General features: G+C 37.6%; 2 long non-coding RNA genes across 2 annotated transcripts; one reads left to right on the top strand and one right to left on the bottom strand.

Annotated features, from left to right (window-relative positions):
* Positions 1 to 4,160: 4,160 nt before the first annotated feature.
* LOC133648879 (uncharacterized) lies at positions 4,161 to 16,529 on the bottom strand. Its single transcript, XR_009825942.1, has 4 exons — positions 16,318 to 16,529; positions 14,653 to 14,707; positions 9,073 to 9,129; positions 4,161 to 6,018 (listed from the first exon to the last, which is right to left on the bottom strand). It is a non-coding gene; the product is annotated as an uncharacterized LOC133648879 (long non-coding RNA).
* LOC133648880 (uncharacterized) lies at positions 14,815 to 26,565 on the top strand. The gene is made up of 3 exons (XR_009825943.1): positions 14,815 to 14,906; positions 25,493 to 25,653; positions 25,747 to 26,565. It is a non-coding gene; the product is annotated as an uncharacterized LOC133648880 (long non-coding RNA).
* Positions 26,566 to 26,925: the final 360 nt, after the last annotated feature.

Raw genomic sequence — 26,925 nt, 5'->3', positions numbered from 1 at the left:
TTTGGGATACATGCAAGGAGTGTGTGCACACACACACAAACAGTTCAAGAGAAGCAACAAACAATTTGCGGTCACGTTGTTATGATAGAATATACATTTAGCGTCAGCTATCCACTCGCTATCATTAGCTGGGGTTAGGGGTTACGTACGGGCGTTGTCACGTGCTAAAAGCCGGAAGAGGGCGGGACATAATCCTTTAAACATTGAAAAGTTAATAATGTCCTCTGGGAAAGCGCGCAAAGGCTGCCAAACATCTCCTTCAAGGTGGTCAGAAAGTGAGAGTTGAGATGCCGTTTAATTTTTTGAAAAAGCACCAGTTTTTTGCATATGTTTAAAATCACTCATTCGGGCTAAACGTTATCATTGAAAAACCGTTCAATAACAGATTAGAGAGTTTCACAAAGAAAAATAAACAATACGTGAAGCTAGGCGAACACACGTCTACAACGCTAAATATATCCTGTGGTGTACCTCAGGGATCAATACTAAGACCACAATTGTTCAATCTCTATATAAATGACATTTGTAAAGTTACAAAATATTTAAAGTTAGTATTATTCGCGGATGATACAACTGCGTTTTGTTCAGGACAGAACACACATAAGATAATACAAATAATAACAGAGGAAATGAACAAATTAAAAAGATGGTTTGACAAAAACAGACTATCTTTGAATCTCAGAGACTAAAATAATGCTATTTGGTAACAGTAGAAGAGAAAGTCAAACACAAATACAAATAGACGGAATAGAAATTGAAAGAGTAAATGAAACCAAATTTCTAGGTATAATGATTGATGATAAATTGAACTGGAAATCTCATGTAAAAAATATACAACATAAAGTAGCAATAAACACATCAATAATGAATAAAACAAAAAATGTTCTAGACCAAAAATTACTTCATATTCTCTACTGCTCACTAGTGTTACCATATCTGAGCTACTGTGTAGAAATATGGGGAAATAACTACAAAAGTACACTTCATTCAATAACGGTGTTACAAAAAGATCAGTTAGAATAATACATATTGTTGGATATAGAGAACATACAAATCCTTTATTTATTGAATCAAAAATACTGAAATTCCACGACATAGTGAATTTGCAAACAGCTAAAATTATACACAAAGCAAACTATAACCTGCTAGCCAAGAATGTACAACAATTCTTCTCAACAAAAGAGGAAATATATAACCTTATTGAAAAATGTAATTTAAAACATCTGTACGCACGTACAACACTTAAGACCTTCAGTATATCAGTATGTGGGATTAAATTATGGAATGGATTAAGCAAAGAAATCAAACAATGTACTAATATGATCCACTTTAAGAAACTCTTCAAACTTAAAGTGTTTACAAAGTACAAAGAAGAAGAACCATAATAAACATTCTGAATTTATTTCATCCATTCATTCATTTTCAAGATAATCTTACTCATCCCACCATATGGAATATCATTTACTTCACCAATTATTATTTATTTACTTATTGATTTTTATTGTTATTACTTATGGAGTATATTGTGAATAAATTGAGAACAGGAAGTGAACATAAGTTTTAGCAACTACTATGTAAAGGAAAAGGGGTAGGATTAAATAAGCTCTGCTTCTTCCTATTCCTTTTCGAACATGTTGAATAGAGAAACTGGAAATTGTGATACAGTATCATATTGTATGCACGCATGTTCGAAATAAACTCAAACTCAAAACGTGACTCGTCTTCAATAAATCATCTTAATTTTCCATTTATCATTTCATAATCAGCGACCTGTATTACCATTGATGAAAGCACATGCTTGTCCAAACAGTTGATATCATGAGTTTTTAATGATACTTCATCACAAAGAGTGTATTTGGTATCATGGTTTAATTCAGGCTGTTTCAGTACATGTCATTAGGACGACACATCAGGCTAATCATATACGCTTCAGCGATTAGGTTGACTTCTGAATTGAGTGCGACTAAGCTAGTTTGTCGGTCTGAACACATGTCAGTATTTAAATGTGTTTGAACTTGAGCGATCTTCAAGCGCCATTAGCAGTCCTCTCTCTACCACTTCATTTGCCAGTGGAATGTAAGCCAATTCCAGATGTTACACTCGTATATACACGTTATAAATAGAATAGGATATATATCATATACACCATAATAAATAGACAGACACATGAACATTAGAACAGGAAGTGAAAATACAACAAATGATGTCTTGCCCTCCACTTTTCTAGGAAGTTGAAGTTCAAGTGTGTTTGTGGGAACTCTACCAGTCATGGAAGTCCATTTGTAAGGCCAGAGGTCAACATTGATGGAGCAGAGAGAGGGCCTATTCTGCCTCATTGCAATGGTGTTTGATGGTTTTGAGGTCTGGGCTCCTAATACTTTGTCCATACAGTGTCTAGTAAAACGTGGAATAGTATTTTGTTTTTTTGGACTGCATGTGCCTAAAAAGTTATTTTAGTAGAAAGGCTGTCTCGTAGAATATCAGGCTGCAAACGAAGGGTTGCTAGTTCGATCCCAGCTTGGTCAAGCTCATGTTGAGGTTCCCCGCTCCTGATAGCTCGTGGTTAGAGCTGTGTGTGGGAAATTTGGTGAATGGGCTTATGTGTGCATATACTCAGGTATAGTGGCGCTCTATATAAATACAGCTATATACAAACCATTTACCATGTTGAGCCAACTTGACTTACACTTGTACAAAGTTAATAAAAAATACATTAAACCAACATATTTTAAAGCAGTGGTTCTTAACCTGGGATGGATCGAACACTAGGGGTTCGGTGAGTCGGCCTCGGGGGTTCGGCGGAGGTCAAGACACACCCGACGCATCGTGTAAATAAAAACTTCTCCCTATCGGCGTATTACGGATACGGCAACAGCAGAAGTCAGGCTGATTTGCAGGTGTGTAATTTGTTGTGAGTTTATACACTGTGTTGGTTTTGTTGTTTGAACAAGGTGATGTTCATGCACGGTTCATTTTATGCACCAGTAAAAAAAACAGGGTAACACTTTAGTATGGGGAACATATTCACCATTAATTAGTTTCTTATTAACATGCAAATTAGTAGCATATTGGCTCTTAACTAGTCATTATTAATTACGTATTAATGCCTTATTCTGCATGGCCTTATTATAACCCTAATCATCTAACCCTGACCCTAACCCTCTAACCCTAACCCTAACCCTAACCCCAAACCTAACCAAATAACTCTAAATTAGGTCTTTGTTACTTAGAATATGTTCCCCTAGTGTCCAAATAACTCTAAATTAAGTCTTTGTTACTTAGTATATGTTCCCCATACTAAAGTGTTACCAAAAACATATAACTTTGTCTTGAATTTGAAAAAAACCAACATTTTATTTTTCACTAAAGAAGGGTTCGGTGAATGCACATATGAAACTAATGGGGTTCTGTACCTCCAACAAGGTTAAGAACCACTGTTTCAAAGGTATCTCAACTAATATTTTCAAGTTCATCTAAATGAATCGACTGAATGTCAACTCATGTTTTGAAGTGCAAAATACTTGACTTAGACTTGGACAAACTTTATTGATCCACAAGGGAAGTGGACTCAACTTCACTCAGTCAAAGCAACAAGATGACCTGACTAAGTGAAGTTGAGTCAACTTTTTTTTTTTTTACGCCGAATGTGCTGGACTCTCACATTATCATGAATAAAGCCACAACTGTACTCACTTGGCATCCATTGCAGCCGGGCACCCAGGAGGGGGTCTCCCAAATCTGTGGCCCCTACCCAAGGTTTCTTCTCTTACCCATTTTGGGCTTTTGGAGTTTTTCCTTTCCCAGATGTGGTTTTTCGGATCATCATCATTGTGGTTTATGCAGCCCTTCAAGGCTCTTGTGATTAAGGGCTATGCAAATAAACTTTGATTGATTGGTTGATTTAATGAGAGGAAATGTCGAAGACAGACTAATTGTCATTTTCTATAATGATGTTTATAATGTCATCATAATCAAAGAGCCCACACTGACATTTCAGCCATTGATTTACTTCGGCGATGACTAAAACTGTATTTTCTATTCTGTTCTGCATGTTCATGCTATACAAAATAAATAACCACAAAGTGCAACAGACATACAAACACAAAGGAGATAGACGAATGAGTCATCATAGCAGAATTTATTTCTATAATGTTGCTCTATCATAATTCCATTAGAAATTTTACATCATGAGTTTAAACATATTATTATCTTCTTTTCCCACATTTTATTCACATTTTAATTTCATTTTATTACAGGTTTTACAGAGAATAAAATCATTGTTTAATAGCCCTGGAAACAATTCAATTAATATTTAATACTACTAATACTAATATTAAACTGATGCTTGGCCCCGCCCCTAAGAACAGTATTTCCAGGAATCCCCCTTTTTTTGGACAGCTCAAGGGATTCCTGGGAAAACTGGACCCCAGGAGAGAGGAAATACAAATGAAACATTCATCATCATCGTCACTGGCAGATGTTAAGATTGACAAAGTTAAAGTAATGCTCCCGGGTGAATTAGTGCACCTGGTGGCGTGGAGGCCAGTGTGTGGGTCCTTGGTCCCGAGCTACAGTGCTTCATCTCAGACTACCAACTGACCAGAGATGCAGCACTGCACCATGGGCCACAGGGAGTGTGCACATACACTTTTACATGGAGGGGGGGGGGGGGTTAACAGGAAACTACTTGAACTCTGGACATATGTGACTTCCTGTGGCGTTAAGTGCTTTTCCTTCTCCAATTACACTTAGGCACTACTTTGACGCTGTAAAAGAAACAAGTGTGTGTGTGTGTGTGTGTGTGTGTGTGTGTGTGTGTGTGTGTGTGTGTGTGTGTGTGTGTGTGTGTGTGTGTGTGTGTGTGTGTGTGTGTGTGTGTGTGTGTGTGTGTGTGTGTGTGTGTGTGTGTTCTTGTATGTCTACCCTTCTTGAGACATCAACAAGGAAAAGCGCCTTACATGTGAGGACCGGTGAACAAGTTAGGACCGAAATCATGGTCCAATACGGAAACCCATTGCATCTCACAGAGAGCCAAATACTAGAGTCCGTGAACATTGCTCCAAAGTCAGGATTTTTTGGTGATTTAACGTGCATACAAAAGTAAACAATGACAGGTGCAAAGGCAGCAATATATGATAAAACAAGACGGCAGCTAAAGAAGGACTTCCCTATTTATCCCCGAAAAAACCCGCCAGGTGAACAGCTGATTGTACGACTTCTGGTGCTGACGTAAGATAACCTGCGCCCCATATGTGATCATAGGATGAATAAATACACTACGCTACTAAGACTATAGTGGCCATTAACAGTTAGCTTTTACAGCTGGGTTGCCCAAAGAGCGGCACAGGGGCCATCTGTGGTCTGTTTGTCATCAACCTTAAGCACATTACAAAAAACAATAAATAGGGGTGCAAATCTAATTTGCACCCCAGGTGGTGAAATCTATCAGAATTAGGGTGGTCCCAAAAAGGAGGGATTTTTCAAATTGACTGTGTGTCGGTTTTAAAAGTGCTCCCTCTGGCCAACATATGAAATAACAAGTGTGTGTAAGAAATTGAAATGCGCCCCCTTTGGCCAAAATTGATACAAAAAATAAAATATGTATACAACTTGAAGTAAACAATGAAGATTAAAAACCAATTACAAACAAAAAAAAAATAAACAAAAAAATAAAAGCTTACCGTTTTTATATTTGCATAGTATGTATATATGATTAATGTTGTAAATACAAATCTTTATCTATCTAGAAAGGGTGGTCCTGAATAGGTAGGCAAATTTTTCGGAGGTCTCAAGAAGGTAACAAATACAATAGTGTGTGTGTGTGTGTGTGTGTGTGTGTGTGTGGGTGTGTGTGTGTGTGTGTGTGTGTGTGTGTGTGTGTGTGTGTGTGTGTGTGTGTGTGTGTGTGTGTGTGTGTGTGTGTGTGTGTGTGTGTGTGTGTGTGTGTGTGTGTGTGTGTGTGTGTGTGTGTGTGTGTGTGTTGTTGATAGTCACCTCTTTGCTCCATGCACATCTCATCTGGAACACACACACATGCTTTGTTCAACTCACTGTAAGTACATCACTTGTTATAAAAATCAAAGCAATCATCCCTTTTTGCATAACCAAAACATACAATAAATAGATATAATATAATACAACTGTGACTAACTGTGACAGATGATTAGGTCATTTATTTATATGAGCTAAATATGTAAATAAATGTCATTTGTAACGTTGGAACATCCGGAAGCGCATTTGTGAGGTCAACAACTTATCTTATAGTTCATCCCACAGTTGTTTGATGGGCTTGAGGTCAGGGTTCTGTCACACATGACACTCGTCTAAATCCATTCATTCTAGTTTACTGTAACACCACACCACACGGTCTACATTTGAACAAATACATATATTTTACAACCTCAATACTAAACTTATATTGAGCAATGTGCTGACATGAACAACTATATATGTATATATATGTAGTGTATATTTATTTACTTGCTTTGTGTTAATTAGTGTGTTAATTAGTATGTTGTTGTTGTTTAGGTTTATTTTGAATATGCAAACTGTTGCAATATGATAACCCCCCCCCCCTTTTTTTTAACCACATTGCAATTACTTACATGTTTGTTCACTTCCTGTTCTCAATTAGTAACACAATTCAAATTGAAATGTAAAATAGCTACAGCAGTTCTAATTTGTGTAAGTCAGGCCAGTAAAGGTTGCAATGTTGCTCAATCACTGTGAGCCTGTTGTTCGCTCTGAGACGGGCCAGAGACGTAGTGGCCACGTGACCACGTGAGAGGACACGTGCATGTCAACATGTTACTTTTGGTCAGACAGCTGACTGTGACGTCAGTGGACACAGGAGTACAAGGCACACGTGTGGACTGACAAGTGTGCACCATAACTGCATCACCCAAGTAAACGTTCATAATTGTACAGAATGTACATAAATAACTTACTTCAATCCACTACTGTACTGTATACAGTAGTTATAAGTTATAATTACTGTATGCAGTAGTTATAACTACTATATGGGTGTGTAATAACTACTGTATGCAGTAGTTATAACTACTATATGGGTGTGTAATAACTACTGTATGCAGTAGTTATAACTACTGTATGTGCTAGTTACACTGTAAAAAGTGTCATTGTAAATTCACAGCAAACTGCTGGCTAATGATTGCATTACTTTCACAGTGACATTTACAGTAATTTACTGTGGTATTACACAGGACTATGATTACAGTATTTGAATGTGAAGAAAATACTGTGGAATCCTGCTAAATGTGGTTTTCATTGAGGGCCTCTTGTAACCTTAGATCATTTATGAAGATAGATGCATAAGGATCCGCCTCACGATATTATTATTGCCTATGCATTTTATTATTATATATAGTTTTTACGCACACTATTAAAATGAATATGTACATTTTACGGTGATTCACCAGACTTTTACAGTAAAATCTACAGTGGTATTCACAGTATATTACTGTAAATGGAAAAACAGTCCCATGTTTTTTTTAACAGTAGAATTGTAGTAACAAAGGTGCAATTTTTTTTCAAATGTAAAATCTACAGGTGTTATTTTTACGGTGTATTACTGTAAATGGAAGAACGGGATCACAGTTTTTCTATGATAAAATTCTGCCGACTGAGCTGCCATTTCTGTAGTGTCCAATTTGATGAATGACTTGCTGTGAAATCATAAGTCAAGCGGATATTTAAATTGTAACACAAATGTTTGAATGTATGATAAGATAATATTTGTTGCATTTGAGATATTATGGTATAAAATATTTTCAATTGCATGCAGTACTAGTTTTCTCTCAAAATGGAAAATACGAATACATCTATTTTGTAGGAAAGATGAAATATTTTATTGATGCATATTTTTGCCCAGGCTTTCAAGGGCCATTTAATGATGTGGTGGGCCACATCTGGGCCTGTGATTCGTTTCTACAAAAGGTGAACTAAATAGAAGAAAACTCAGGATGTTGCAAAACTACATCTTATTTGTTCAACCATGTTATGAAATATATTGTTGGAATACAAAATGACTAATTCAATAATAAAATTAAAATAAAAGAATAAAAAATAGTATACAAATAAACACCATATTTTCCGGACTGTAAACGACTACTTTTTTTCTACGATTTCAACTCTGTGGCTTAAAGAATGGTGAGACTAATTTATGTGATTTTCTTTGCTAACAGCCATAACGTTTTATATTCAACAAATAGTTTTCATAGAACACCATGAATTGATTAACGTGGACCCCGACTTACCACGAATTGATTAACGTGGAGCCCGACTTAAACAAGTTGAAAAACCTTTTCGGGTGTTACCATTTAGTGGTCAATTGTACGGAATATGTACTGTACTGTGCAATCTACTAATAAAAGTTTCAATCAATCAATCAAAAACCGGCAAAGTTGGTGTTATTTTTTTATGCTATGGCGCCATCTTTTGGACGATTTCAGCCGATGCGGGTGCCGCAGGTTAAAAATGTACTTCCTGTTTCCTGCCTTGAGCCGCAAGTAAAACCGTCCATAGCGTTTCTGCTCGAAAGGATTCTTCACTCATCACCCGAAGCAACGTTTGTAAGTTTTACAATATAACTAAAACAATTCATACTTACTAAACTGTCCCACGTGTGATGTCTGTAATCAAGCTAGCATTGTTAGTATTAGCTAATATGCTAACACTTTTTCAAGTGTCTGTGTTAGTTTTAATAACTTTGTATTGTTGCAGTTTTGTAAATTCTCCAAAATGTCACCGTGGAGTTATGGAGTCTGTTTAGCTGATTGGAGAGTTTGCTTACGCAGCTAGTGGGTCCATGACGATGACTTCTGTTTTGTTTGATCAGTCATTTTACTGCCGTGTTACAGGCACCATTTGGAAACAATTAAGGTATGTAAATAAAAATTTACAAAATATTTCCGTGTAAATAACTAATTTCACAAAATACATATCAGTGGCTAATATATGGAAAAATATTTTTTTCTTCAAAAATTTGTGAGTGTGGCTTATATGTATATGGTGCGCTTTAGAGTCCGGAAAATACAGTATATCTTATTGTTGCACCTTATTGCTGCTCCAGAGTGATGTCCATCTTCGGTCTCCTCATCTCCATCGCAACCCCTGATAAAAGATAAAACACAGTTTAATGAAACAGCTAATAGGACAAACAGAGTTAACGATGTTGGGGTTTTTTCACTGGAAATCTCTGACATTTGCTGGACTGCAAACGCTCCACCGTCCCTTATAAGGTCGCAGCTGGACTTTTTATTTTGGGGATGATGGAAAATAGGGAAATGGGACCAGCACGCAGCATAAACATTCCCTGGTCCAGACTGTGATTACTCCCACAGATAGATGGTCAGACCTCCTCCCCTGCCCTCCCCTGCTGTACATACATTCCCTTTTCTAGGCACACTTGGAGGGCAGCGGGGGGAGGAGGAGGGCTTGGTCTCCCTGTGCTCTGGCTCAACAAGTCCATATTAAGAAGAAAGACATGCTCTCACACTCGCACACACACACACACACACACACACACACACACGCACACGCACACGCACACACACGCACAGTAGGCCATGTTCCCAGGAAGTGCGACCCACACTCAAGCAACAAACACATGTGCCCTCTCCCAGCCTCGTCATACAACTATTGCTTCTTGCAAGTCCCACCAAACATTTCACTGCTACTTCACATTCAAACACCATTTTAGTACTGAACACCCTTGTTGTTGTCGTAGTACTTGGACTATGTCAGGTCTATTACCATGAATTGATTAACGTGGACTCCGACTTAACCAAGTTTAAAAATGTATTCGGATGTTACCATTTAGTGGTCAATTGTACGGAATATGTACTGTACTGTGCAATCTACTAATAAAAGTGTCAATCAATCAAATTTGTTGTTTTGCCCTTCCAATGGTTTTGAAATTAATCAGCCAATAAGGAAATCAGCACTCGATACAATTATAGACTTTCAACTTTAATTTGACATGCAGGCTAAATAAACAAAATAAAAAACTGTCATTATCCAAATTCTACTGCACTGCTTGCTGAGATTTTATGACCTATATTGAGCAAAACATGCTTGAAACTAGAATAGAATCAATAAAGTACTATCTATCTATCTATCAATTGTTGCAAAGCTGTGTCATCAACACTCACAAGTATAAAACTACTTTTTTAAAGTAATAATTTCTTATTTCAAGCATGTAAAACAAAATAATTTTGACACAATTGTGTCTCATATTAAAACAGATGACAGCCAAATGGACTTTGCTGTTTTATTTTCAATGAAACAAGAGAAAATACGTACTCATATAGTAGTACAGTTGTTATTAGTGAGAATATACTTATTTTAAGGTATTTTTGGCTTCATTGAGGTTAGCTAATTTTACTTGTTTTGGAAAGTCTTGACAAGCCAAATTTTCTTGTTCTATCGGCAGATAATTTTGCTTAGTTCAAATAAAATACACCTAATTTTTGTATTTTTTTTCTTGTTTTTGACAAGCCAAATTTTCTTGTTCTATTGGCAGATGATTTTGCTTAGTTCAAATAAAATACCCCTAATTTTTTTTTTTTTCTTCTTGTTTTTGAACACTGACTTTTTGCAGTGTGGACCTTACTTTAATATAAACACACATCACACAATTAAAGTTGTATTTATTTTCCATTCTTATTTGTATTTCAGCCACTCAATATCAAAGAAAAATAATGGCTACAACATGAAAATAAATGGTGAATTAAAAAGTATAGACTTACTCACACAAATACATGAGCTATTCCACTCAGAAGACTTTTAAAGCCATTCATAACATACAAACATTTTTTAATTGTTTTTGTTCCAACAAACATCCATCCAACATCCAACATCCATCCATCCATTTTCTACCTGCTTGTCCCTTTCGGGGTCGCTGGGGGTGCTGGAGCCTATCTCAGCTGCATTCGGGCAGTAGGCGGGGTACACCCTGGACAAGTCACCACCTCATCACAGGGCCAACACAGATAGACAGACAACATTCACACTCACATTCACACACTCGGGACAATTTAGTGTTGCCAATCAACCTATCCCCAGGTGCACATTTTTGATTGAAATGCTTTTTCCCATTGTCACTCTTCCAAAACTAGATTCATTAAAAATCTTAGTTCCCTCTCGGACTCTCAACTGTGGTATGTGTGTACGCCAAAGAATCACTTGATTAAATATTTAAACACAGTGTTACTGTTCAAGCTATGTGTAATGTTACAGTGGCCAAAACATATTAAATGTACTTGTTAAATAAAACCTCTGCTTTGTTTTTAATGAATACTTAGGCCTACAGCGCTATAGTATCATTATGGTGTTACTTGGAGAGCCAAGTGTTTTCTGAGGTGGTACTTTAACCACTTACTTTCTCTTTTTACAAATATGTTTAGAATGTTGTTTAATAGAATTTGTATGTGCTTTATACATAATTTCTAAGATATTGTACTCCAACATTAAACATCAGTAGGTTTAACTGTTTAGATCTTCTTCTTTAACAAGGATCATAGAAATATGTGGGCCATAAGGAAAGATCCGATGCAGAGGGAAGAGAGAATAGTTGCAATCGTCCATCAGACATGGTACTGTAACTTTACAGTACACAGTATACGACAATAACAGTATTCTTAAAACATCTTCAGCATTGCAGCTTAACGTTGGCACAAACTATGTCATGATATGTGGACACATTCACTTTTGTGTTTTGTCTGTGGTTGTGTGTGCGTGTGTGTGCATGTGTGTGTGTGTGTGTGTGTGTGTGTGTGTGTGTGTGTGTGTGTGTGTGTGTGTGTGTGTGTGTGTGTGTGTGTGTGTGTGTGTGTGTGCGTGTGTGTGTGTGTGTTTAGACAGGCTATGATAACAGCCAGAGAGCTATCTCTTCTGTGAAGCTAAACATTTCCTTATATGGTCATATCCCCCTCCCAGTTCAGTAAATCACACACAGGAAACCCACTCCATTTGACTTTATCTGCTTGTTCTACAAAATGTCCATCCGACAGACACACACACGCACACAACCACACGCACACACACGCAAGCACGCACACACACACACACACACACACACACACACACACACACACACACACACACACAGTAAAAAAGTATGAAAAAAATACTGTATGAGAAAAAGAGAGACACTTTAATCTGATGGGGTTACTTTAAAAGTCAAAGTTTCCATTGATCGAAACTGAGGAAAGCAATGAAGGCGAAAGCATAAAAATAATGACAAGAAGGTTTAAGATAAAAACTGGTATTGGGTGGTCCCTAAAAGTGAGACATGAAATGGGACACTCTAAAGCAATGTGTCAAATTCAAGGCCCGGGGGCCCGACCCGAAAATAATATTTGTCATGAAATAACTTTTCTTACTAAATGTGTTTGTTTTTCCATTTTGACAAACAAAAATATACGCACTGCATGTAATTGCATACCTTTTAAAGTTTAAAAGGTATATTATATATAATAGTATCTAATATTGCAACACATATTAAATTGTCATATTTTATTTTATGTCAAAATAAAACTAAATACTTAAATATCTGCTTGACTTATGATTGCAAAGCAAGTTATCAATCCGATTGTACACTGTGAAATGAAAATTATTTTACTGTCAATTGAAAATGTTAATTATTTATTATTTAATTATATTAAATTAAGGTAAAGTTCTACCGGCCGAGCTGCCAGTTGTTGTAAATGTAAAATCTCTCTTTGTTGTTTTTACCGTGTATTACTGTAAATGGAAAAACGATACCAATTGGCAGTTCGGTTGCCAGAATTCAAATAAACAGTAGCACTGTTTTTCTATTTACAGTAGTAATATGTTGTAACAAATAAACACAGTACAATTTACAGTCATATTCTGTAACCAGGCTGCCATTTTTTTGGTAAAAAAAACAATAGTGGTACTGTTTTTCCATGTACTGTATTATGTTATAAATACACACTGAATTTTTTTACAGTAAAATTCGATTGACTGAGTTGGCAGTTTTTACTGTAAAATCTAAAACAAATTATTTACAGTGTACATAAAAAATATATGGAAAAGTCAAATGAATAGGCAAATTCATATTTGTCTTGCCCTCGATGTGGCCCTCAACAAAAAACAGTTCAACACTCCTACTCCAAAGTGTCAGTATCAGTATCTGTATACTGCGATACAGGCTAATCGGTATCTGAACGATACCAATAAATATCCCACCTCTATTTTTGTACAGCAAAAATAATGTAATGATCAATCTTCACTATGACAAAATATTTGTATCAACAACGCGCACTTTTATGAAGTAAGTGGAAGAGAAAAAAAAGCGATGTATTTGTGGAATTGTGCCACACAGAAAAGAAAGAAAAATTAAAACTATGCATCATTGATTTATGAGTCATAAAATTGTAAAATGATATCAAAAATATCACAATAACTATTATAATCTGGAAAAAGTCAGATACTTTTGAGGAAGGAGTTGTAATTTAACCAGAGTAAATTTGTAATACTATGAGAATTAATAAATTAAAGTTTGTTTAAAAAAATTTAAAAAAGGTAGTGCTTTTACCATAAAATGCTGTACTATTATGAAAGAGTCTGATTTCTTTCAAAGAAAATTAGATCTTAATGGGAAGTTGTAATCTTGTGAAAATAATTACATCGTTTTTCATAATCACATGTTTTCATAAAACAAATAGGTAATACTGTACAATAACAATAATATTGATAAGTCCAATTTTAAAAAATTAAGTGATTTTTTTTAAACAAAAAAAACTGCAAATTTAGTATGTTATTAAAAAAAAGAAGTAAATATTACAACAATAAAACTAGAGTTAGTATTTTGTGTAAAAACCAAAATGCTTTTATAGTACAAGAATAAAGTCATAATATCACAAGTTTTCAGATCAAATAGTCAACGTTTTGCTACTTCAAAATAATATTTAATGTTGCTGACGGGAATAAGCGGTAGAAATGGATGGATGGATGGAGAAAGAACGACACAAAGTGAAATTCCCTATTCGCTTGGCTGTGTCAGCAAATAGTGAAATCATATAAACCAACAAGACAGATGTGAAGAGAGAATGATCGATAACATCAATAACTCCACAATTTAACATGCCCAGCCTTACACCTCCTAAAATGCTACTTTTTCTATCCTCCCAAATGTCCCACTAAATATAAAAGCATTGTCGGCACATGTGACATCGCTCTTCCTCCCATGTGACCGAGGGAATATGCTCTTTAGGTCCCTAAGGGGGACTCATGTGAGGGGGTGTAGTGTGTGTGAGTTGCCTGGCGGGTCATGTGAAAGTCCTGTTAACCCCCCCAAGATGTTTGACTGTAAAATAAATAAATATTGCATTTCCTGTTCTCCCCTATTTCTTTAAGACCATGAAATTATGCTGTGAACGTCTTCCCCTCTTTTCTTACATGGAGCAGTGACCTTAATGTGACCCATTGTGTGTGTGAGTGTGTGTGAGTGTGTGCGTGGGTGTGTGTGTGTGTGTGTGTGTGTGTGTGTGTGTGTGTGTGTGTGTGTGTGTGTGTGTGTGTGTGTGTGTGTGTGTGTGTGTGTGTGTGTGTGTGTGTGTGTGTGTGTGTGTGTGTGTGTGTGTGTGTGTGTGTGTGTGTGTGTTTCACCTCTCCGGCCTCTCCTGTCATCCATCTGTGTGTGTTGTGAGGACCAGGCAGCGTTCTGAGAGAACATGACGACTTGTCACTTGTACACAGTGCAGTGAATAAATGCAATGATGACGTGTGTGCTGAACATAAGTTCAGATAATGTTGTACTGCTCAGGGCCAAAGCTAAGCTGACACAACCGACTTTGGTCACTAGACACACTCTCTCACCTGCACACCCATGTGGGGACTTCAGGAAGCTGCAGAAAAGTCATGTAAGTAGTGAAAAATATTTCAATACTAAACACATATTACACCTGGCTCCTAATGTGATATATATATATATATATATATATATATATATATATATATATATATATATATATATATATATATATATATATATATATATAACTATTTTTTTAATTCGATAGTATTCGATTGTGCAAATAGAAAAAACTCACAAAATCAACGTTCACTTGTTACTTTATTCTAACTGTCAATATGCATGAAGTATTACATCAAGCATCTGATGCAGTTGTTTCACTTTTTTAATTCATACTTGTCTCATAATGCCTGCTAAATGGGGTGAAATATATTTGGCAACATTGTGTTTACCTCTCTGACAGTCCAAATGTGACATGCAAAATACTGTGATGTCATTTCATATTTTATGACTGACATTCTCAAGTATCAGTGTAATAATGACCAGTACTGTACACATGCATGTATAACATGCACAGAATGTGCATGTCCATGATAATTGTAATATACTGCATTTTAACAAGTGCACCCTTCATAACCTGCACATTTAGGCTCTGACTGCACAGTATCGACACACATGTATCAACAATAATAATTTAGGAGGTGGTTTATTGCGTTTATATATATATATATTTTTTTTTTTTACCAGTCTCTATTTTAATTTTGTGCATTTTGTTACCTTTATCCGCACAATAATTACTGTAACAAAATAAGCTCCTGCGGGTGATCATTAATGTTTATTTTAGTGCTGTCAAATGATGACATTTATTTTTTAAATAGGACGAATCACACTTTTGAAACTGGATGAATCATTTATGATCACAGGTTATTGCTCGCTTGCATGATTTAAATCAACTTTTTAAAAAAAAAACTCTAAGATTTGGACACAAAAAGAAGCGGTCAAAACGCATTTTGTAATTAATCTGCATATGATTAATTCAGTCATTTTTTTGCATTAATCACATGAGTTAACTTGTTATTTTTGACAGCCCTAGTTGATTTATTTTTAATTGCAGTTTGCACATTTTGCATCACACTGACCCTTAATCAACCGATTAATTGATTTTAAAAGTGCACTAAAATGCGTGTAGTAGTGTGTGATGAGAGTGTCTTCAGTCACAAATCAATCCATCCATCTTCTATACCGCTTGTCCCTGTTAGGGTGATGGGCACGCTGGAGCCTACCCCAGCTGACTTTAAGGGTGAGAGGCAGGGTGCAACAGAGAGAAACATGTACAAACTTTAACTCAGAGATTCAAACCTTCAAACTCCTAACCGCTAGGCCACTGTATGTCCACTATTCACCAACTAATCTGCATAAATCACACAACAAATGTTGACTTCCTGCAGGACTGTCGTGTGGTGCCTGTGATCAAGGTAAAGCCACCTGTTGACCCCAAAGAACAGTTTGTGTAGTCATACCTGAGCGGGAGACGCCATGTCGTGTATGAGAGGAGGTCTTCGCCGCGGATCTCCAGAACACTAACTATCGTCATCACATGGACCCCTCTGGTCTCCTTATGAAGCGGATGGACTTCCAAGAGCCGCATTCCTCCGATACCTTGTATGGGAGACCGGAGGGCGGGGCCTTGGGCGGGAATGACTGATGGGGCAGATGTCAGCAGACCCGACCGGTGACCTGTCGAGTCTGTCTGGGAAAGACTGGGAATGACACGGAGTTAAAACAGAGAAGGAGGAGGGGGCTGGGAAGAGGATGTGAGGGGCAGAGATGAAAATCTGGGAGGAAAGTAAGAAAAGAAGGAGTGTTTGTTAAAAGGCATATATTCCCTCCCTTAGAAAAAAAAAGTGTTTGACATATTTTATGTTTCTTCTAAATTTGGGCTTTTCTGCTCAGGCAGTGGAAAGCTCTCACATAACATGTGGAAGTCATTACACAGGGAGAAGGAAAAGGGTCATTATTTAGAGTATCAAAGCACACACACACACACACACACACACACACACACACACACACACACACACACACACACACACACACACGCACACACACACACTGTACCCTGTTCGTCTTACAGAGTGCATGTCAGGGCCTGCAAGTACATTGTTCCTATGGAGGTTGTCCACATTACAGTACAAACAGTTCAATCTTGTTCAATCTCTTGCAATCAATCGCTCATGTACGCTAGGCCAGGGCTGTTCAACAGGCGGCCCCTAGGCCAAATCCAGCCCGGGAATGACACTATACCAGACCCCCGGGTTCAGTTTAAACTTGGGAGAAAAAACAATTTTGCAGCAAATTCCTCACAAAAAAAAGAGTGTTCCTGTTGTATAGGAGAACTTGCACCAGTGTAAACACATGGGCAGATCTTTGTGTTTATAGTTTGACCTTGCCCGCATGCATAGAACACTGGGGTCATAACCATACTTGCCAACCCTCCCGACTTTTCCGGGAGACTCCCGAATTTCAGTGCCCCTCCCGAAAATCTCCCGGGGCAACCATTCTCCCGAATATCTCCCGATTTTCACCCAGACAACAATATTGAGGACGTGCCGTGATGGCACTGCTTTTAGCGTCTTCTACAACCTCTACAATCCATACAAACAGCGTGCCGGCCCAGTCACATGTTGTATGCGGCTTCTACAGTACACACACGTAAGTGACTGCAAGACATACTTGATCAACAGCCATACAGGTCACACTGAGGGTGGACGTATAAACAACTTTAACACTGTTACAAATATGCGCCACAATGTCAACCCACACCAAACAAGAATGACAAACACATTTCGGGAGAACATCCGCATCGTAACACAACATAAACACAACAGAACAAATACCCAGAATCCCTTCAAGCCCTAACTCTTCCGGGACGCTCCAATATACACCCCCGCCACCTCAACCCCACCCCCCCACCCCCATCTCCCGAATTCGGAGGTCTCAATGTTGGCAAGTATGGTCATAACGTGTCATTTGCATAACTGAGGCGTTCCTCAAGGCACACCTTTAAGTCCTCTTCATTTTTTCATAATGTGATTTATGTAGCTCAGGTTACTTCAGATTAGGGTTGTACGGTATACCGGTATTAGTATAGTATAGTACCGCGATACTAATGAATCATATTCGGTAATATACCGCCTCTGAAAAGTACCGGTCCACCACCTGACATCCACTGTAATGATACCAAGTACAGTAGCGTATCTAATCGATACTTCTATAATTACGACAATATTTTTTGGCATCACAACATCCTTCGTTTTTTTAAAATGTATATTATGTTTATAAACTCAGGAAATATGTCCCTGGACACATGAGGACTTTGAATATGATCAATGTATGATCCTGTAACTACTTGGTATCGGATTGATACCCAAATTTGTGGTATCATCCAAAACTAATGTAAAGTATCAAACAACAGAAGAAAGAGTGATTATTACATTTTAACAGAAGTGTAGATAGAACATGTTAATAGAGAAAGTAAGCAGATATTAACAGTAAATGAACAAGTAGAATAATAATTCATTTTCTACCACTTGTCCTTAATAATGTTGACAAAATAATAGAATGGAAAATGACACAATATGTTACTGCATATAATAATAATAATACCTGGGATTTATATAGCGCTTTTCTAAGTACCCAAAGTCGCTTTACATGTGTGTGTGTGGGGGGGGGGGGGCATCTCTGAAGGTGGTTTTGAAGGTAGGGAGGGAGGGGGCATCTCTGATGTGCCTGGGGAGAACGTTCCAGAGAGAGGGGGCAGCCACGGAGAAGGCCCTGTCGCCCCAGGTTCGGCGCCTGGTCTTGGGGACCTCCAGGAGGCCAGCATCACTAGACCTGAGGGAACGGGACGGGACGTGTGGCTGGAGGAGGTCAGAGAGGTAGGGTGGAGCCAGGTTATGGAGTGCCTTGTAGGTGGTGAGGAGTATTTTAAAGGGGATTCTGTATTTGACAGGCAGCCAGTGGAGGTCATGAAGGACAGGTGTGATGTGCTCTCTGGAGCGGGTTCCGGTGAGCAGGCGGGCAGCGGAGTTCTGGACATATTGCAGTTTATTGAGGGTTTTGGAAGTGATGCCGTAGAGCAGGGGTCACCAACGCGGTGCCCGCGGGCACCAGGTAGCCCGTAAGGACCAGATGAGTAGCCCGCTGGCCTGTTCTAAAAATAGCTCAAATAGCAGCACTTACCAGTGAGCTGCCTCTATTTTTTAAATTGTATTTATTTACTAGCAAGCTGGTCTCGCTTTGCTCGACATTTTTAATTCTAAGAGAGACAAAACTCAAATAGAATTTGAAAATCCAAGAAAATATTTTAAAGACTTGGTCTTCACTTGTTTAAATACATTCATTTATTTTTTTACTTTGCTTCTTATAACTTTCAGAAAGACAATTTTAGAGAAAAAATACAACCTTAAAAATGATTTTAGGATTTTTAAACACATATACCTTTTTACCTTTTAAATTCCTTCCTCTTCTTTCCTGACAATTTAAATCAATGTTCAAGTAAATTTATTTTTTTTATTGTAAAGAATAATAAATACATTTTAATTTAATTCTTCATTTTAGCTTCTGTTTTTTCGACGAAGAATATTTGTGAAATATTTCTTCAAACTTATTATGATTAAAATTCAAAAAAATTATTCTGGCAAATCTAGAAAATCTGTAGAATCAAATCTAAATCTTATTTCAAAGTCTTTTGAATTTCTTTTAAAATTTTTGTTCTGGAAATTCTAGAAGAAATAATGATTTGTCTTTGTTAGAAATATAGCTTGGTCCAATTTGTTATATATTGTAACAAAGTGCAGATTGGATTTTAACCTATTTAAAACATGTCATCAAAATTCTAAAATTAATCTTAATCAGGAAAAATGACTAATGATGTTCCATAAATTCTTTTTTAAATTTTTTCCAAAAGATTCGAATTAGCTTGTTTTTCTCTTCTTTTTTTCGGTTGAATTTTGAATTTTAAAGAATCGAAATTGAAGATAAACTATGTTTCAAAATTTAATTTGCATTTTTTTCGTGTTTTCTCTTCTTTTATAAAGAAGCTAGCTAGTTAAAATGGGATATTGTGATTTCACAAGACTCTCTTAGAAGGGATCATTTGAAAATGTTCAATTTAAAAAATGTGCACTTAGAGAAAATATAATAATAAAGTGTTGCATATTGATATTTATCTGTTTCTATATATATTTATTGTGAGAAATCATTAAGGTGATCAGTGTTTCCACAAAGATAAATATCATTAATTATTAATAATAACATAGAGTTAAAGGTAAATTGAGCAAATTGGCTATTTCTGGCAATTTATTGAAGTGTGTATCAAACTGGTAGCCCTTCGCATTAATCACTACCCAAGAAGTAGCTCTTGCTTTCAAAAAGGTTGGTGACCCCTGCCGTAGAGGATGCTGTTGCAATAGTCTAGCCGGGATGAGATGAAGGCGTGGATGAGGGTTTCGGCAGCAGAGGATGTGAGGGACGGCCGGAGACGGGAAATGTTTCTGAGGTGGAAAAATGCAGTTTTGGTGATGTAGTTTACGTGGGGGAGGAATGAGAGGGTAGGGTCGAAGATTACACCTAGATTGCGAATGTGGGTGGAGGTAGTGACAAGGGAGCCGTCGATGTTTAATGAAAAGTCCTGAGTGGAGCATAAGTCAGCAGACTAATTAGGAGCCTTTGTTTGTTTACTTACTACTAAAAGACAAGTTGTCTTGTATAATCAATATTTTATTTAATGACAAACTTGCAATAAGAAACATGTGTTTAATGTACCGTAAGATTTTTTGTTTAAATAAAGCCAATAATGCAATTTTTTGTGGTTCCCTTTATTTAGAAAAGTACCAAAAAGTATTGAAATAATTTTGGTACCGCTACCGGTACCAAAATGTTGGTATCGGGACAACATTACTTCAGATGCAGTCTTTTGTTCAACTTCTTTAGTTCTACTTGTAATGTACTTGAGGTACTTGAATCTTGTGTCACCAGGCAGAATTCAAACTGTAAATCCCGCCCCCGACTCTGCTCACCTGGCTGATAGTCCCTCCCAGTCTCCTCCTCTCTAGAAGTGCCAGAAATGGTGCACCAGAGCTGTATGTGCACATGCATAGGATGTTGACAGTCTGAAGTTGCATCAAAGAATCCCTTGGTTCGTATTTTGTTGCAGACTACCAGTAACACACGTCGACACGCAAAAGAGTACAGACAAAATAAAGGAAAATGGAACATTTGATTGCCTGTCAAGAAGGAAAACAGACACCAAAGTTAGTCCAAAACCGGCTCACAATGCCCCCCATCTTGAATAGGCCAGAACAGTATTTTTTTAGTTTTGGCTCTTCTTTGTTTTTTTAGACGCACAACATCTTTCTTTTCTTCCTCTGATTTCCTCTTTTGTTTTTGTTTTTTAGCAGTATATGCTGGTGTTGCAATCTTTTCACACTGCAAAAAGTCAGTGTTCAAAAACAAGAAAAAAATAAAATAAAATTAGGGGTATTTCATTTGAACTAAGCAAAATTATTTGCCAATAGAACAAGAAAATTCGGCCTGTCAAGACTTTCCACAACAAGTAAAATTAGCTAACCTCAATGAACCCAAAAATACCTTAAAATAAGTATATTATCACTAATAAGTGCACTTTTCTTTGTAGAAAAAAAAGAGACCTTTTTGCTCAATATGTTGAAAAATATTCTTAAATGAAGTAAATGCTAGTGCCATTATCTTGACATAATGATATGCGCTCGGCATCATGATTTTTTTTTTCATGCTTGAAGTTAGAAATTATTACTTTAAAAATGTAGTTTTATACTACGTTAATGACACAACTTTGCATCAGTTGCTATTCTAGTTTCAAGCATATTTTACTCAATATAGGTCATAAAATCTCAGCTTCAAGCTGTATTATCTTACTGAGATAATTTAGAACCGAAACCCTTAAAACAAGTAAAACACTCTAACATAAAATCTGCTTAGTGAGAAGAATTATCTTATCTTATTTTATCTTGATCCTGAAGGAATCAATAAAGTACTATCTATCAGACAGAAAATAAGCCAATATCACCCTTATTTGAGATATTTAATCTTAGTTAGATTTCGTTTTTTGCAGTGCAGGTGGTTGTTCAGCAGCCATGTCGTACTAAAAACAAGTTTGCACCGTGCACGCGCTTTAATAAATATCGTGTCAGCCAATGAGGAGGCTCCTTCTTGGACTCTGCTCACCCCTCCTTTCTCTAAATCCTGGGATTGGATCTGGAGGGGTTGACCGCCAAGAAGTCAAATGAGTTTGTCTTCCGGGGTTTTATTTACTAAAATACTTAATTATAAGGCGCAGACACCACAAAGACGTACGATTTTTCCCGAAATGATTACTGTTACAATATATTGTATGATGCTAATATGATTTTTTTTTTAGATAAAGATTATATCTTAGGTACCCCAGCTTTAAGGTTCTATTTTAGGTTCTTTCTTTTTCATCGTTTAGGCTATTCAACTGGTGACCCACAAGGTCAGTTCAAAAACCTGTGAGAGACTCACATTTTTGCAGAATGTTTTAAAAACATCAGAGCGCTCCTGTAACTCTGAAAAAAATAAATCAAATGTCTCCTGCAGAAAACACTGGGTCTCCGTAATATACAAAATAAGACTAACAGTGAAGGGTTGGTGCAAGGATTGAAAACATAAATAAAGTTAGAGCCACAAATAAATTGCTATATTTCCAGATTAATATTTCAACAATGCAATAGGAATATTAGGAACATTATAATAATTATCATCATGATGACGTTTTGTGTATTACTTATGGTTGTCATGATCCCACACCCCAGTTTGGACTGAGTTTGTTATGTTCATTTGTTTAGAATCACTTCCTGTCTTGTTTTGTCAGTATTTCCTGTTTGGTCTCTGTGTTTTGAAGCATCTTTGCTTTCTGTTCCTTGTCCTGCCAGGACACCTTTTTTCATCATTGTTAATTAGTTCAATTTACTTTTTCACCTGGTTCCTTCTTTCAGCGCTGGATCATACTTTTTGGTAGTCTGGTTAGTGTGCTTGTGTTCTGTTCAACTTGGTTCCTGCATTGCTTTCCCTATGCTTCCGGTGCACTTCCCAGCTGCACCATTGCGTTTGCTTTGTCATTAAGTATATTTTTACCTGCACACCGTCTGTTGTCTTCAGCATCTTAGGGTAGCATCGCAAGCAACGCTCACCAGAACCTTGACAATGGGGGAATCATAACCAAACGAAATCTCCAAAAACTCATCAAATGTAGAAAAAGAAAATTAATAAAAGTAACTTTACGCCATACTTGCCAACCTTGAGACCTCCAAATTCGGGAGATTGGGGGGGTGGGGATGGAGTATATTTATAGCTAGAATTCACTGAAATTCAAGTATTTCTTACAGTATATATATAAATAAAATAAATACTTGAATTGCAGTGTTCATTTATTTACACATATATACACATAACACTCCTCTCTACTCATTGTTGTATTTGAAAGTGCAATGCTTTGCAGTAAGTAGCACAGCCTTTGAAGGAGCGTAGGTATGAGCAGTGTAATATTCTGGGTTGGAGTCAATAACCAGGCGAGGTGACGAAGTTACGTCTCTTTCCTTCATACTTCAGAACCGACTCCCACACTTGCCGTCAGGGTGCGCAATACAACGTAAACCGTTGGCCAACCAAAAAGTAACCACAGAACACTATAGTGTTCTGTGGTTACCACAGAACACTATAGTGTTACTTTTTGGTTGGCCAAGCAGACGTGACGACAGGCTGTCCTCACTCAGGTCCGCACAGATCTGGAGGGGGCGTGCCTTAAGTCCGGCTGGAAATCGGGAGAAATTCGGGAGAATGGTTGTCCCGGGAGATTTTCGGGAGAAGCACTGAAATTCAGGAGGGTTGGCAAGTATGCTTTACGCACATGGCCCTAAGACTTGTTTTGGTTGTTATTTCCTGTGTTCTGGTTTATTGTTACATAAATGATATACATATATATATATATATATATATATACACTACAGGCCAAAATTTTGGCCACACCTTCTCATTCACAACACAACTGATGGTCCCAACCCCATTGATAAAGCAAGAAATTCCACTAATCAACCCTGATAAGGCACACCTGTGAAGTGAAAACCATTTCAGGTGACTACCTCTTGAAGCTCATCAAGAGAATGCCAAGAGTGTGCAAAGCAGTAATCAGAGCAACGGGTGGCTATTTTGAAGAAACTAGCATATAAAACATGTTTTCAGGTCATTCACCTTTTTTTGTTAAGTACATAACTCCACATGTGTTCATTCATAGTTTTGATGTCTTCTGTGACAATCTACAATGTAAATAGTCATGAAAATAAAGAAAACACATTGAATGAGGAGAAGGTGTGTCCAAACTTTTGGCCTGTACTGTACATTCATTTTATTGTTTCCTTTCTAGCACTCTTTGTTTTCTGTCCACTTCCTGTTTTGCCATGCTTAGTGTTAAGGTCACCTCTGCTCTGAGCGCTGGTTCCACACCTGTTACTAACTGACAATCAGGAGGCTCACCTGGCTTTGATTGCCAATGATTGATTGCGATTTTTGTTATTCTATTTTTGACTTAACCGTGGTCTACTACCTTGTCAACGCTGGAGCTACCTGTTTTTCCTAATAAATATTATTTTAACCTGCACATGGCCTCGTGTCTCTGCATTCCGGGGTCCAGACCTACATAGCCAGTGACACTATTCACATAAATAGGTAAGATGAATATATTTTCTTATGGCTTTGGTATGGATGACATTATTTGACATATGTCATATGACGGCGTGGCTCAGATGCGAGAGCGGTCGTGCCAGCAACGGTTCCAGGTTCGATTCCAGCTTCTGCTATCCTAGTCACGACTGTTGTGTCCTTGGGCAAGACACTTAAAACACCTCTCCCCCAGTGCCACTCATATTGGTGTATGAAAGTAAAAGAATGTTTGGTGGCAGTCTACCCCAGGGTCGCTTTGCCTACAAATGGAACATACCACCATCCAAGTGTGAATGTGGAGTGAATGAATGACGGGTTCTCACTTCTCTGTGAAGCACCTTGAGTGTTAGAAAAGTGTTATATAAATCTAATTCAATATTATTATTATCATGTGACAAAGAGCTGCTTTTTTCCACACTCTCCCGTTCTCTATGAACCTCCTCGTCTTTTACACTGTCTTGGGTGTCCACTTCTCTTTTCTGTCAACCATAGGGGCAGGAGCTTTCAGACGCTCGCGGCCCCTCATCTTTGGAACCTCCTACCACCCATGACAGTTACAAAATGGACTCATTTTTACTCTTCAAATCAAGACTCAAAACACACATTTTCGTTTCATCTGACCACAGAACTTTCCTCCAGAAGGTCTTATCTTTGTCCATGTGATGTCAGATGAAACAAAAATGTAGCTGTTTGGCCACAATAACCAGTAATATGTTTGGAAGAGAAAAGGTGAGGCCTTTAATCCCAGGAACACCACCCCTACCGTCAAGCATGGTGGTGGTAGTATTATTCTCTGGGCCTGTTTTGCTGCCAATAGAACTGGTGCTTTACAGAGAGTAAATTGTCACGGCCAGGGCGCATTCCAATGTTCCCTCATCCTTGCGCTCTGCTTGTCGCACCTCGGGACACGCCCATGGCCAGGTGCATCCAGGGACGCGCCGGGTGCGTCTCCGCCCTGCAGCAGCCGCCAGATGCAATCATTCACCGGCAATCAGCGCACCTGCCTGTGATGAGCGAGCTGCCTTCTTAAGCCTGCTCAACCTGCCATCCCGCGCCGGAATATAATCTTCTGTTGGCGTACAGTAAGCGATCATATGATGCTTGATGCAACCTTGCTCTCTCTCTGTTTTCCCCTCCGTGTTTTCAGTGTGTGTTTTCTCGTGTCGTCCCCGCAGTACCCTCCGTCATCTTGAGAGTGAGCTGTGCGTCTCAATTTTCCCTGGATCTCCTTCTGGACTCTGACTGCCTCCCTCGATCCTTGACTTCCCCCACTTCGGACTCGGACCTGTAGACTTCTCTCTCCCATGGACTTCCTCGTCTCTCGTTCAACATTTACGGTAACACATAACAGCTAATCTACACACATAGTCTTACACCATACACACTCGTGGATTTTGTCACACTCCATTTCCTTAGTTAGTATATTTAGTATTGTTTGATTATATATATATACACTACCGTTCAAAAGTTTGGGGTCACATTGAAATGTCCTTATTTTTGAAGGAAAAGCACTGTACTTTTCAATGAAGATAACTTTAAACTTGTCTTAACTTTAAAGAAATACACTCTATACATTGCTAATGTGGTAAATGACTATTGTAGCTGCAAATGTCTGGTTTTTGGTGCAATATCTACATAGGTGTATAGAGGCCCATTTTGGAGATTTGCTCCATAATTGATGACACACACAATGTAGTTGCTTTTAAAAGTGCATTGTGGTTTGTGATTCTAAGAAAAAAAGATAACTAAGAAATACATAACCTGACAATGTGATTATTGTTACCCATTGCAATTATATGTGTGACAAAGAAAAGAGGCAATAAATACTAACCTTTGTATTCAGTTCAATAACGCAGCAAACATTTAAGAAATAAATGCCAGTTTAACAAAGTAAAACAAAATACAGGAAATAATTTTTTTTTTAAATACCTGGTAAAAAAAACAAGAAACAACAAGCAGTCTTTAGGTAAATAAAGCATGATGACTAACCAAGGAAGAAGAGCTTAGTAGCGAAATGTTGCTGTTGCTTCTACCTTGAGTAGTAGCCACTGTGGTGGTAGTATAGGTTGAGTTATGTAAACACTTTCAATAAATTGTGTGTCCTAAGAAAACAAGCATCTAAAGCCATTTTTCAAAAAAACATAACATCTTAGTTGGACAAGTTAAACAAATAAAAGAAGGTTGTAAACCAAACAGGGCAAAAAAAAGGTCAGCTATTTAAGAAACATACAATCATTGATTATAAAGTTAAAGTAAGACTGTGGAGGGGGCGTGGCCTGCGGGCCTGCCGTGGAGCGGGGTGTGTAAGGACCGGCCTCGAAGCCAGCGGCAGGTGAGTATATTGCCCAGCTGGG

This window comes from Entelurus aequoreus, linkage group LG04 (assembly GCF_033978785.1).
Source record: "Entelurus aequoreus isolate RoL-2023_Sb linkage group LG04, RoL_Eaeq_v1.1, whole genome shotgun sequence".
NCBI classification, from domain to species: Eukaryota; Metazoa; Chordata; class Actinopteri; order Syngnathiformes; family Syngnathidae; genus Entelurus; species Entelurus aequoreus.
This window is presented reverse-complemented; position numbering and strand designations above follow the sequence as displayed.